Source organism: Podarcis muralis, chromosome 3 (assembly GCF_964188315.1).
Source record: "Podarcis muralis chromosome 3, rPodMur119.hap1.1, whole genome shotgun sequence".
Classification (NCBI taxonomy): Eukaryota; Metazoa; Chordata; class Lepidosauria; order Squamata; family Lacertidae; genus Podarcis; species Podarcis muralis.
Genome location: NC_135657.1, coordinates 94,332,132 through 94,346,909, shown reverse-complemented (window position 1 = coordinate 94,346,909; position 14,778 = coordinate 94,332,132).

The following is a 14,778-nucleotide window of genomic DNA, read 5'->3' as shown; positions in this document are numbered from 1 at the left end:
ACCTTGACGTGGAAGTCCATGCGTCCTCTAAGCCAGAGTGAGGGACAAGTGATATCCATCCCATTAGAGTACTGCTTCATAGAAATAGGAACATAGTAGGTATCTTGCTGTGAGTCCTGAAAGACCTGCTCCCTGACTTGCAGGCTTTTTTCACTTAGCCTGGGAGGCTGGGAGCCCTGACTGACTCCAGCTACAAAAAGCTGAGGTGGCTGAACAGACTCTTGGGTTGGGGTATTGTTTAGGGTTTTTGTTGTTGTTGTGGGTGGTGTTTCTGTTGTTGTTTTATTGCCCCAGCTGTTTAAAATGCTTTACATTTTCTTTAACTTATAACTTGTGTGTTTTTAAATTTGGGGTTTTTGTTGTTTTTAAATTAAGGAACGTAGGCTGCGCCTGAGAAGGGAGGAGCTGGGGAGAGCAAGTTGGTTCTGGGCAAGGTGAAAATGTTTCTCTTTGACCAGGCCTTTGGCTGATTAACATTCAATGTCCTTATAAATGTCTTTGTGGGAGGGGGGTTATTGCTTTGTGCAGTTCCTCCAAGTGTCCCTATTTTCCAGGGACAGTTCTGGATTTACAGAAGCCATCCCAGTTTCTGATTTAATCCTGGAATGTCCCACTTTTCCTTAGGACATCCCTATTTTCATCGGGATAGTTCATCCGTATAGTTCAAGCTGTGGTTTTCCCAGTAGTGACGTATGGAAGTGAGAGCTGGACCATAAAGAAGGCTGATCGCCGAAGAATTGATGCTTTTGAATTATGGTGCTGGAGGAGACTCTTGAGAGTCCCATGGACTGCAAGAAGATCAAACCTCTCCATTCTTAAGGAAACCAGCCCTGAGTGCTCACTGGAAGGACAGATTGTGAAGCTGAGGCTCCAATACTTTGGCCACCTCATGAGAAGAGAAGACTCCCTGGAAAAGACCCTAATGTTGGGAAAGATTGAGGGCACAAGGAGAAGGGGACGACAGAGGACGAGATGGTTGGACAGTGTTTTCGAAGCTACCAGCATGAGTTTGACCAAACTGCGGGAGGCAGTGGAAGACAGGAGTGCCTGGCATGCTCTGGTCCATGGGGTCACAAAGAGTCGGTCACGACTAAACGACTAAACAACTAATTTTCATCAGAGAAATGTTTGAGGGTGTGGATATATGCAACCCTCGAGCCAAGGAGATAAGTACCGTATTTTTCTCTCTATTACACGCAGATTTTTTCTCCTAAAAAGGAAGGGGAAATGTCTGTGTGTGTTATTGAGCGAATGTGGGGGGTCCCTGGAGCCGATTAGGGGAGCGCAGGAACAAAAATCAGCAAAAATCAAATCGTGCGTTGCGTCGGAGAGGGAAACCTGAAAAGAGGAAGTTGCTGCTTTCCTGCATTCTGCCTCAGGGTCTTACTGCCCACTCGCTTGTGTTTCATTGCTGTGTTTGCTCAAACGGAACAAAGAGCAGGCAAATCCCCTCCCCTCCAGGCAAGCAGAGGGGAAAGCAGAGGTATTTCCTTCTAATTCCTCTCCGTGCTCCTCGCAGGCAGCCAGAAAACATGCAGGAGAGAGAGAGCTGGCTTCGGTTTGGGGAAACTTTTGCCTTTCTTTCCTCCCTCCCGTTAAATCCCTCTCCTGCATTCTTAGCCAGCTGCTTCTCTGCACACCGCTCTCGTGCTCCTTGTCCCTTCTGTGTTTTTCCTTCTCTCCCCACTTAAAATGTAGTTACAAAGCATGGATCCACATGGATCCTCAGGATCTTTGGATTGGGCCACCCCAAATTCACCATCAGATCACATAGCAGCCTGCCCCCCAAAAATCACACACCCACTGTTGCCTGGGGCTGCAATGGTGCAAAAATGTGGTTAAAAAGCATGGATCCACATGGATCCTCAGGATCTTTGCATTGAGCTACCCCAAATTCACCATCAGATCACATGTCTGTGGCCACAGCATGAAGCACAAAAATGATACATCCACTGTTTCATTCAGAATTTTTTCCCTTGTTTTCCTCCTCTAAAAACGATGTGCGTGTTATGGTCAGGTGCGTGTTATAGAGCGAAAAATACGGTAACTATACAACTTTTAGAAGACAGCTAAAGCCAGCCTTGCATAGGAAAGTTTTTTTAAATGTTTTAGTACGTTTTTATATATGTTGGAGGCCCCCCAGAATGGCTGGGGCAACCCAATCAGATGAGTTAGTATAAATAATAAAATGATTGTTACTATTATTATTGAATAGGTTGTCCCTATTTTCATCAGAGTAATGTTGGAAGGTATGTTTGTTTTTGTTTTTATTATGCATTTGGTTTCCTCAGTTTGTATTTTTATGTTATGAACTGTCCTTTAATCTTCGGATGAAGAGCAGTGTACAAATTCAATAAATAAAAATGGTAATAAAATATTAAATGCAGCGTCTTTCCAGGGTTTCAGATAGAGGTGTTTCCCATCCATAAGTGGAACATCTGTGAACTGAACCTGGGATATTCTGTATGCAAACCATGCACTCAACCACTGAGTAATGGGGCAAGTTCTTGATTAAAAAACAAACTTATGAGCTTGGCACATGTGAATCAGTGAATCAATGAAACTATATTATATTACCCCAGTCAGTTATCTGACCCTCTGACTTTTATGACTTCTTTCTTTTCTCTTCAGGCGAGATGCTAAATTTGAACAGCATCTATCTTAAGAGATACATTGATAGAGCATTTTAAAAACAATCAGTCCTTTCCACAGAAGGTGTCCTGCCACACTCTGAAACTCTTGCACGGTCAAATGCATGAATGAGCACATACAATGAATGCGTACAACCAGACATTGAGCTGCATTTGGCAAAATATGTGTGCTTTTGAACTGAGTGCATAGAATGCGTATTTGATACTCATAGATTAAGTTTATGTCTGCTCCCCATGGTAATCTAATGATATACCACTTTATATCCATAAGTGACTGGATGCCTGGGGGACGTATTAGCATAGTTGTTGCATATTTCTTATGAAGAACCCAAGAGGCAGGCAGTTTTTCCACATGACGAAAACAATGAAGTCCTATAGCAGCTTAAAAGACAAATGAGTATGGCACAGTCTTCAGTGGGTGAGAACTCACTTCATTCGATGGATGTTTGACACTGTGGGCTCCACCTTACACAAGCTTATACCTCAGTAAATGTATCGTCCTTTAAAAATGTTGCTGCTTTGGCTGCCCCAGCAGATTACCATGGGCTCCGTTCTAGAATCTGACCCCCCAAAATGAACATATTAACATATAGAAAAGCAGGAAATTACTTAAGTGGACCTGCCAACTGATTAAAGAGTAGACTGATAAACCACCTGCTCTTTAAAAAACACCAGTTAATCAGTTGATTACATTTCACTAACGTTTATATGACTAACTGTGCAAGCCTATCCATGCCTACTCAGAAGCAAATTCTGTTGAATTCAATTGAGGTTTCTCCCAAGCAAGTGGCGTCAGGGTCGCAGCCTGAATCTTCAATATAGGTCTCTTTCTTAGATATTTGTAGGAGTGAGCAATAAATATATGTGTTTAATGGCTTATGACAGGAGCAAATCAGAGTTTTAAAAAATAAACAAATGTTCCCTTAATTGTGATTCCTCCACACAACCAATCAACTTGCAGTTTTGGTGATTCGCCTACCGATCAAACTGATGAAAAACCATATCCCTAGTTTCAAGACGTTGGGCTTGAAGAAAGAGTTTTCATCTACTGGAAATAATTGGTGTTAGCTTTACAATCTCAGCACCCACTGCTCACGCATCACATTTTATTGATGTTAACATTGTCAGAGTGCTCTAATAACCATTTTAAAGGTACTGACAAGTTGGCCTCTCCTTTGAAAAGAAATATCAACCCTGTGTGGCAGCAAAAGGATTAGCTGAGGAGAAGTCGGAATTTGGAAGTGAGCAGGCTGGTACAGGGGATTATAGCAATGTTCTTACGAGTCTTCAGACCTTTTACTAGTAGAATTAAATCTACTTTGGGCCAGAATGCAACCAGTCACCTGGTCCTGGTAATGACAGTAATACTGCGAGTGGATTTGCTGTTTCCAAAAGAGAGAGGGCAGGCTTGCTTTCTGCAGATTAGAGGATACTTTAGCACAGCATCCTCGGAAAACTCCCTCTTTTAATGGCTACAGTCCTTTTCACTGGGATCCTAGAAATATCATTTAGGTTTTCTGCAGGCACCTCTTTTACAGATACACACACACTGCAATTTTTGCTTTTTTAATCCGCTTGGTATGTGACAACTAAAATGCATATATAGATATATATATTCTCTGTAATTTTGCTGAGAATCCATTTAAGCTTTTAATATATTTAATTTCTCACATCCAAATGGTAACAATTTGGCTGTCACTCATGTGTGAACTTACCTCGTTATCTGGTAAGATCGACAGCTACAATCCAGGGAACTATGTGATTATTATCTCTATGCGTCCAGAGGGACTTAAAAAAACAACAGCCAGCCTACCTGAACATTGTTTATTGGCACATACAAGCCATTACATACACAAGGTGGGCCATAGATTGTGGACACAGTGTATGTGGCTATAGGCTAAATGTAATTGACTCTTTAATTTGGTGAGTTTGGTGGTACAACAATACCGATTTCCTCTAGTAATATGTACGGGAATTGTTGTTGTTGTTTTAAAAAATACAAATTACATTCTGTTCCCTTCTTTCTCTCCTCCCAAATGTAATTGTAGCAAAGGAGGGAGTGTTTTCAATTCATACAGGCTTTGCTTGAGCCCCCGCCATTTTAATTGTACTGGTCCCATTCCTAATATGCACATGTTGGAGATCTGTGGCAGACTTGGCAGACCCAGCCTGGGTCACGATCTCCAGCACTACTGTGTGCTGGTGCCAAGGCTGAATTCATGCCACCAAAATTTCCAGTGAACATTTTATGAGCTATATACAGTAGGAACTATGTTTGACTATTATCTATTATCGAAAAATGTTAAGATACTGTATATGTAAAAGGTAAAGGGACCATTAGGTCCAGTCGTGGACGACTCTGGGGTTGCAGCGCTTGTTATGTACTGAAGTTCTCACCCTGGGCCAGCAGGGGGATACTGTAGATAGTTTTCACTCAGGTCCACATATGCAAATAAGGAATTGAAAGTGACGTTCAGTGATTGGATAGTTACAGAAAGTTGTTACTGTTGCTTGTGTAGTTGAGCTCTATATAAGCAGGTTGGCTAAACCCTTCAGTTCAGTTCTGTTCTGGCCTGTGAATAAACAAGAGCTGTCTGAAGAATCGTTGTGTATTCTGATATTTTCACCCACAATTTAACAGCACTCATCTCACTTTATTGGCCAAGGGAGCCGGTGTACAGCTTCCGGGTCATGTGGCCAGCATGACTAAGCCGCTTCTGGCGAACCAGAGCAGCGCATGGAAATGCCGTTTACCTTCCCGCCGGAGCGGTACCTATTTATCTACTTGCACTTTTACGTCCTTTTGAACTGCTAGATTGGCAGGAACAGGGACCAAGCAACGGGAGCTCACTCCGTCGCAGGGATTTGAACCACCGACGTTCTGATCGGCAAGCCCTAGGCTCTGTGGTTTAACCCACAGCGCCACCCGTGTCCCAACTGTATATGTAGACGATAGTTAACAATGCACACAAGGGGTATTTTCAGACATAACACTAAATTATGGTCCTCCAGTCTTGTCTCTGTGGCTACGCTAGAGGAGCGGAGGGGATGGAGGCATTCATGAGCTTAAAGTTTTGTGCCAAACTTTAAACACCAATATTTTTTCTCTCTCCAAAAGATTACTCTTTCTCTTCTTTAGGCCATAAACATGTGGCTATACGTGCTAATAAACATTTTCATGACCAGCTAGCATTTATGGATTTATCTGCAAAACTGTGTTTAAAAATCTAAAGGGCCATGTTTTAAAGCTATATTCTTTAAATAACATCCTGGCTATGGAGCGCCCTCACTTCTGAATTACAATGGTGCTTTTTTGTATATTAGTAATTTTGTTATAGTTTCTAAATAGTTGTTACCCTCTCTGGGATCATGAAAGTGATGAAGTGCAGGATATAAACTTAATAAATAAACAAAATCTAAGGGGGAAAGGTAGCACATCCTCACTTTAAAATATAATTATCAGCCTGCTTTACTGGCATGTACAATTATTATATGTCTGTGTCTTGGTGGAATCATCTAATTTTTTTACTGCAAGTAAGGCTTGTAGTCAAAACAACAATAAGTCTGGAATCCACACAGATACAGTAATAATTCGGTTGTCACCTTCTGGATTTTCCGTTCTTTATACCATCTATACCTTGAAATTATTCTTGAGAATAATTTAGATGGAGAAACACAACAATTCCTGTTGCAGCAGATGACATTAATAGAGGTGCTGAAGGGTTGCATCTTACTTAATATGCACCAAATCAATTTAAATGTCACATAGGAAGTACTGCTCCGGTTTAAATTAACCTACCCATTTTTCTAACAGATTAAGGGTGTTGTTAAAGGGGGAGGGGAAGCCCCATACCACTGGTTTAATGGCTTTGAAAATAGTTTTAAACTAGTTTTAAACGCAAGTTGTGTTGCAATATTTTGATCGGCTCACCTGACCACACTTCAGACCACTCACACACTTGTCGTCCCAAAACAATTGACAGCTCTGCTTCCAAGTATTGCAAGCAGAATGGAAAATACAGAGTCACAAACCATTAATAATAATAATAATAATAATAATATAATAATAATAATAATAATAATAATAATAATAATAATAATAATAAATTTTCTTTATACCCAGCCCAGACCGGGCTCAGGGCGGCTAACAACCAATAATAAAAACAAGTTGATTAAAATACAATTTAAAAAACAAGATTAAAATACAACATTAAAGCATTAGGATGCAGCCTCTACAGGGAGAAAGGAAAAAGAAAGAAGGGGAGGGAGTCAAATTGATTCTAATCCAAAGGCCAGGTGGAACAACTCTGTCTTACAGGCCCTGCGGAAAGAAATCAGATCCCGCAGGGCCCTGGTCTCATGAGACAGAGCGTTCCACCAGGCCGGAGCCAGAGTTGAAAAGGCCCTGGCTCTGGTTGAGGCTAATCTAACTTCCTTAGGGCCCGGGACCTCTAGGGTGTTGCTATTTATGGACCTTAAGGTCCTCCGTGGGGCATACCAGGAGAGGTGGTCCCGTAGGTACGAGGGTCCTAGGCATATTCTGCCCCATATGCTGGAGAAGATGCAAATAATGCAAAGTGTTAAGTTTTGTTGTAATGTTGAGAACGTGGAGTCTGATCACTGCTCTTCTGAACCGTAAGGAACTTCATGGGCACCTTCCAAAGGATCAAGGAGGGACATTTCCACGTTGTGATGTCTGCAGACGGTTGCACTACAACAGAGACACCATTTGAGCGAAGCATATGGCATAATCTGATCTAATTCTTGTCTTCTCCCGCCCCCGCCCCCCAATGTCAAGAAGAATATACTAGCAAATATATTTGTTTGGCATCTCTCAATCTCTTCCTTTTATGATAAAATATGTTTTAAAACATTATAATGGGCATGGCCAATGTGGAGGTGAAATGGCACAGGGCTTTTGCTATGGCAGTGCCTTGGTTGTGAAATTCTCCAATGTTGTCTACTTGCATATGTCAACTGAAGACATATTTATTTGCCCCGAGTATTTGGGAGATAGATTTGATGTGAATTTAGCACAGCTGGCCTCATGCTCTTGCGCTACGTTGTTTATTTTAGTTTATTTTATTGTTGTAAATAATGGTGATCAGTGCTTATGGCTAGCCCGCTGGGATCAGCACTTACGACAAGCTGTAAGTAAGGACAGATATTCCTTCGCATCGCTGTTTTGAAATGAAGTCCACAATGCAAAGGATCTTCATCTGCTGGCGCAATTTGAGCTGGACCCACAAAGTTTTTTCTTAGTAAGTTTTGGTGTCCTGGTGACATTAGATGACTGACATTTGGGAGACCCTACCTACCTTTCAAAAGGGTCTGCAGACAGTAAGCGCATCAACCATCAGCTATTTGGTCAATGGTCCAACTCAGTTTGAGGCCCCTTCCTACGTTTCATTGGAAATCTGTACATATGCTAGCAAAATGGGCCAGTTTATGGAAATCCTTGTCCACTTCCAAGACTGGGAAGTGTTTAAATGTGCCTTTCCATTTCCAGCATCTTTTAGAGGGTGGGACGGGAGACGAACTAGGATTTTAGCATTCAGTAGCAGCTCAAACCTGTACAGTGGACAGTGATTGCTAACTGGCTTGGTTTTATCCAAAGATTCAACCTGCTTTCTCTGTGACCTTCAGCAAAGCTCACCGTTTGTCTTGTCTGAGGCTGAAGGACGCCGTAAAGATACCAGAGATACTGTAGCTGGAACCTAGGTGCCTTTTGAGATGTCTAAATCGTTTTGAGACTAGGCAGCTGTCCTACAGCTCTCATTTTTATACTGTGAAGGAAACGCAAAGCAGATTAATCCAAGAGGATGATTTACCATAGCCATTTCCCATCCTCCCCCTATATCTCCGTTGCTGAAAAGTAGAAACAGGAACAAAAAGATATTCAGATATCCTCTTCCAGCTCTCAGGAGCCGTTCTCCTCTTCCTTTTCCCTAATATCACCTTAATCCCATCTTTGGCTGCTTTTTTTAAAAGCCATCTACGTGTGTGTGTGTATAATGCATATATATATATATATATATATATATATATATATATATATATGACGCCAGGCAGAGTAAATTCAGTCAGTTTGTCAGTGTATCCAGCCACATTCTCAGTCTCTGCTCAATGTTCCATGACAACAAGGTGAGACGGCAGAGGTTATCCGAACAGCTGCTTCCTAAGCTAGAAATTCCAGGCATTGAAAACCATCTGTCTATACATTCACAAATGTATATAAGGACAATCTATCAGGCTGCAGTCCTGCAGCTGCCACTCGATCAGGCCTCCTTCCTTTCTAGACGCGGAACAATAAGACAGAGTTCCTCACTTTGTGTCACACAGAATGGCTGATTTGATTAAGTCCCCAACTCTCATTATGCTAGGTAGGGGTGTAGAATTTCAATGATAATCCATAATGCATGACCAGTTTGTCGCCATGGCAACATAAATTCAAGGTTACTAGCTCAGACGCATAATTGGGCGCGCATTGAGTGCTGAAGAAGGGCTGTTAAAATTCTTGTCATAGAAGAGTCACATCCATCATGCTGTCGAAAAATTGCGAAATGCTCATAATCAGAAGTGGGGGGGGATATCCTTGGAGAATAATGTTAATAAAATAATGATTATATCTAATAGAATTGTTTAAGGTTCTTCCCCCCCTTTTTTAAAAGCACTTTGGTTGTGTGTGTGTTTTTTAAAAAAAGCATTTTCAGGCAATAATGGTCAAATAGGCTACTTCTTCAAAATTAGGTAGCTTTGGTCCGGCATTCATTGTCCCCCAAAATATTTGCGCAATAAGCCAGGCCTAAAACATTCCTTTTCCACATATGATTGATCTTGAGCGAATCTAAGGATATGCAAAGAAGGAGGCCATTGTGCGGCTCAAAGCAGTTTGGGAAATCATGCTAGCTACGACTGGACATTTTTTATGTCCTCAAGAACATTTTCAGCTTGTGAAAAGGGAAGAATATGGAGGAAATAGAATTTTTCTGGTTTGCTTTTTTAAAAAAGGCGGGGGAGATACACTGGCAGCCATTTTAGGTTTTGAAGATGAAAATAGGCAGGGTTGAGGAGCAGATGGAAAGGAAAATGTTAAAAATAGACAGGAAAAGGGTCTCTAGGCAATATATACAGCAGATGAACAAATAGGTGGTCTGCTTTTTAACTTCCATTCTCCCACCATCTGCATCTACAGTTCTGGAACTGTTATCTGATAACTGTCAATCAGAATTGATTGATTATTATTTTTTTTGTTCTTTCGGCATTTTTGGTGTGTTTTGTGTTTTCATTTCAAAATTTTGTTATCTCTGCAGTATAAAATCATCTTATTTTGATGCTTACATGCTTGCAACATGACATGTTTATTGCATGAGATCGTGATTGTAGTATGGTATCATTACTTGAAGTATTCTCTATATAAGAGGCTGAATGCAGTCCTAAAATAATAAGATCTTTTACAGATTCAGACCATGCAGTCTAAGTGGTGTGATCTCGTTGGCTTCAATGGGAGACAAACATGTGTCTAAAGGGATTTAATTTTGGCTGGATCGTGCCCCAGTTGTTTACTTTCAAGTGTGATCTAGTATAAATTTAAGTGAGTGGTCCACATAGGGGAGAGAAAGGATAATAGCTAAGCAAGTATAATGAAAAAGCTGACACACAGGGCTGCAGGGGTATCCTAGCTCTTAGTTGACTTCCTGGCCGCAATCCTATACACACACATCTGGGAATTAAAGCGGGCTTCCTTTTCAATTTGCATGTACAGGGTTGCACACTCACTATCCAGCCAGTGCTGCTTCACTGTGAGCAAATATCCTTCTCTTCTTTTTCCTTCCCTGCATTCTAGTCCAATTCACCTTCCGACCAGGTACGTCCTTGATTAAGCTACTGAATGATCAGATAGGCCTGTGCTCACCTCACACGTTGTGGGGTGTTTTTTTTTGGTCATGCAAGATGTCTTGACTTAGCTGCACAGTCCTGGTTCATTGTGGTGGGTTTGTCAAGTTAGTTTCCTTCACTGAATTGGCCAGCTGTGGCCTAAATTTTCACAAGCAGCAGACAAGGTGTTAGTCCATTTCTGCCACAGCAGCCCCATTGTGAAAGCGGAAGTCCTTGCCCAGGTCTTCCACTGACAGGGCTGGGTGGGCGAATCCTGCACCCTGTGTGGAATCTTGTTGTGTGGAAGAGCATTTTACCAGGTGAGCCTGCATCAGCAGTTTAAAGTGGCAAAATCCAAGCACAACTGAGTCATGTGAAGAATAATAATAACAATAACAATAACAATATAATAATAATAATAATAATAATAATAATAATAATAATAATAATAATAATACAATCACATGCTCACCAGCTACCTGATTGTCGGCGTTGTCTTGCTCAAATCTTGTGAGAACAGAAGGATTGGAGCAGGGTACTCAAAACTCATACGTGTGGTTGTTGCCTCTTTTTACTGAGATTCTATGTTGAATACTAATGCTAAGGATTTGTCCTCCAAATCAGCTGTTTATAGGTAATATGCCAATGATAAGTCTTCATCACATCCTATGACTGTTCCTGAATAACTTTCTGCTTCCATCCACTGCCACCCCCAAACTATAATATCATATTTCATTAAAGATACTAAAGGGAAATATCCTGCACAGTCACTTTTCTACTACAGTGGTACCTCGGGTTAAGTACTTAATTCGTTCCAGAGGTCCGTTCTTAACCTGAAACACCACTTTAGCTAATGGGGCCTCCTGCTACCGCCACACTGCCGGAGCACGATTTCTGTTCTCATCCTGAAGCAAAGTTCTTAACCCGAGATACTATTTGTGGGTTAGCGGAGTCTGTAACCTGAAGCATATGTAACCCGAGGTACCACTGTTTCGGGATTGCACAGTTTATGCTTCTCCTATTTAAATCATTGCAACCTGTTCTGAGGGTTTTGAGATGGGGCGGGATGTGAAACATGCTAAATGCGTCGATGCTCCTGTGGTGTTTGCTTGGTTATATAGATAGGGAAGAAGAAAGAATAATAATACAAAAAAAAATGCTGTACAGCTTTAATAAGATCCGTTGATGAGATGTGTTTTTATTTGAACACAAAGCTGCTATGATGCAAAGCTTTCAAATATCACATCTGGAAATATACTCACTTCTTGATGTGTGCATGTAATTCCAATTAATATTATGTAAATGAGAATAAACCCCCATCAGGGGCTATTGAGGTAGAGGAGAAGTGCAGGAGTAGCTTTGCAGTTCTGATTTAAATAACAAGTGACTTTTGTGAAGAATGCCAGCATGTGGCCCCATGCACTCGCATTGTGGAAATACAGCAGCTCTCACAGCGAACGGCCAATTTATATATTGATGCTCAGTGGTGCTTAGCCAAGTGAACCCGTCGTTAGGGGCAAATATTAAACCCCCAATGCGCTTGCTTCAGGAAGGAGTATTTTCAAAAGGTCTCTCCTCTATTTAGGAGCAGGCATCAAAGAGCTTACTGGGAAAGAATGGCTTTGTGAATAAGAGAAAAGGAGACTGGTTGAGTTCAAAGGTGTGGATCATTTGTATATGTGTGTGGCAGTGTGTGCATGTGTGTCAATAGGATATCTAGGATATGTCAGGCAGAATTAAGTGTCAGGCAGAATCAGGGGTTGGAGACTGAAATTATTGTGCTCATCTCATTGACTAATTACTCTCTTTTGGTTCCACTAGCCTCGGCCTTTGGAAGTATAATTTTTTATTATTTGAAAAACAACAACATGTTTTCCAGTTTTAGTTTTAGTTTTTTACCTTTGTGTTGTTTGTGTTGTTTCGTGGTGAATTGGAGTAAGGACAGCATATCATGTCCTCTGCTACCTTTGCAAAAGAGAATGAGCATATATTAAAATGTGTAGAGGTTTTGGCAACATGCTCTGTTTATGTAGGTTAGAGCCTTGTTCCTGGATAACCAGAAATGCATTACTTCCTTTGGCCATTTGGCAGCATAGAAAACTTGTGTTAGATAGATTCCGGTGAAATACAAGCATTGGGGCCTAAGGATGATCAGTGAGCAGAGGAAGTGTGGGGGGCATAACACTACAGTGTAGTGACTTGGTAGCAGCAGCTGAGGGGGTTGCTTTTATGTCTACTCTCCTGCCTAGTAGCTCCAGGGTTAGCGCTAGAAGTCACCTGCCCAGCAAGCCAAGCTTCTCAAGTTCCAAGCACAGATATATGAAGAGGAGATCCGATGTATGAGCAGCTGCTTGCATGGCCCAGTGTTACACATGGCTGGGACCCCCCTGGGCAATTGGGGATCCCAGACATGCAGTGCAGTTGCACAGCAACACCTTCTCATGCCTAGGCTCCCGTTTCTAGGTGCCTGCGCTCTTGGCTGCGCATTGGGGGCAGGACCAGTAGCATGGCCCCACTCAGTGCTGGATCTATATAAGCTAAACAAGCTATAGCTTAGGGCCTCACTCTCTTGGGCCCCCCCAAAAAAAATGAAGGAAAAAACCCCCTGATACTTCTTAATTGTATTTCAGTTCAACAATTACTTTGATAAAACACGTGTTTTGTTATGTGCAAATGGCTTTAGATATGTAATAATAATAATAATAATAATAATAATAATAATAATAATACAGTGGTGCCCCGCAAGACGAATGCCTCGCAAGACGGAAAACCCACTAGACGAAAGGGTTTTCCGTTTTGGAGGTGCTTCGCAAAACGAATTTCCTATGGGCTTGCTTCGCAAGACGAAAATGTCTTGCGAGTTCCTGCAGGGTTTTTTCCCTTTCCCCCCTCCCCCCCTTTTCCCCAAGCCGCTAAGCCGCTTATCAGCTGATCCGCTAAGCCGCTTAACAGCTGATCCGCTAAGCCGCTTAACAGCTGATCCGCTAAGCCGCTTAACAGCTGATCCGCTAAGCCGCTTAACAGCTGATCCGCTAAGCCGCTTAACAGCTGATCCGCTAAGCCCGCTGAGACGCTAATAGCGCTAATCCGCTAACGGGCTTGCTTCGCAAGACGAAAAAACTGCAAGACGAAGAGACTCGCGGAACGGATTCTTTTCGTCTTGCGAGGCACCACTGTAATAAATTTTTATTTGTGTCCTGCCCCTCCCCGGCCGAGGCCGGGCTCAGAGAATCTAACATCATAAAAACAACACAATATGCATAAAAACAGACATCAATTAATTAAAATACTTTTTTAAATTAATTAATTAATTTTAGGTCCATAAATTACCATATAGGATATATTCAACACAAAAAAACCAGCAACAATTTGTTGTTGACAAAGGACAGCTGGACATATAAAGGGCCCCATTACCTTCAGTAGCTTAGGGCCTCATCTAACCTAAATCCGGCCCTGGCCCCACTCTCCCTTGCATATAAGTTTACCACACATGAAGAGGTTTACATTCACCCCACTTTAGAATTCAAGTACAGGCTCGCCTACCACACCTGCCATCACTGGCCATAGGAGGGCGGGGGGGGGGGGAAGGTTTTTCAAACTAGATCTGCTCCTGACGAACCCTGCCAACCTCTCTCTCCCCTGTCGTTCCTCAAGGTTTGCTGCAGTTCTACCATCCTGACTCTGGCATTGCTGCCGCCTACTTGGATGGTGTGGTGGCATCCGAGGCATGGTGGCATCCCATCCAGGTAGGTGTCCGTGACACTAGTGTAAGGAGCCATTGCCCCAAAGGCTGTGCCTCAGACCCAGCTCAAATGAAAGAATTCCCCATTGGCTCTGGATTTTGTTGCCCGGGGCATATCTTAAATTTAGATTTCAGAATAGATCTTTACATTCATTCATGAACACATTTCACACATTGGCAAATCTACCCAACTGCTAGAGTTTTATAAAATCTAGAATCGCAGAATTGCCGAGTTGGAAGGGACCCTGAGGACTTGGCAAAGAGACAACAAGCGGCCTTGGGTGGTTGTTTTTACCAGCAGGCAGGCACAAACACAACGGCACAGCGAAGCTCTCATCTCCAAAAGGGGCGAACCTCTTTGAACTGCCATCGTGAGGGTTATAGGAGGACCTGGAGTGCAATTTCAAATAATGATAAACAAAATACGATCATGCTATCCTCGCTCGTCACATACCACTTACTGCTGCGAGTGAGTGCAGAACTTGATCTAAAGTGCGTAATTTATTG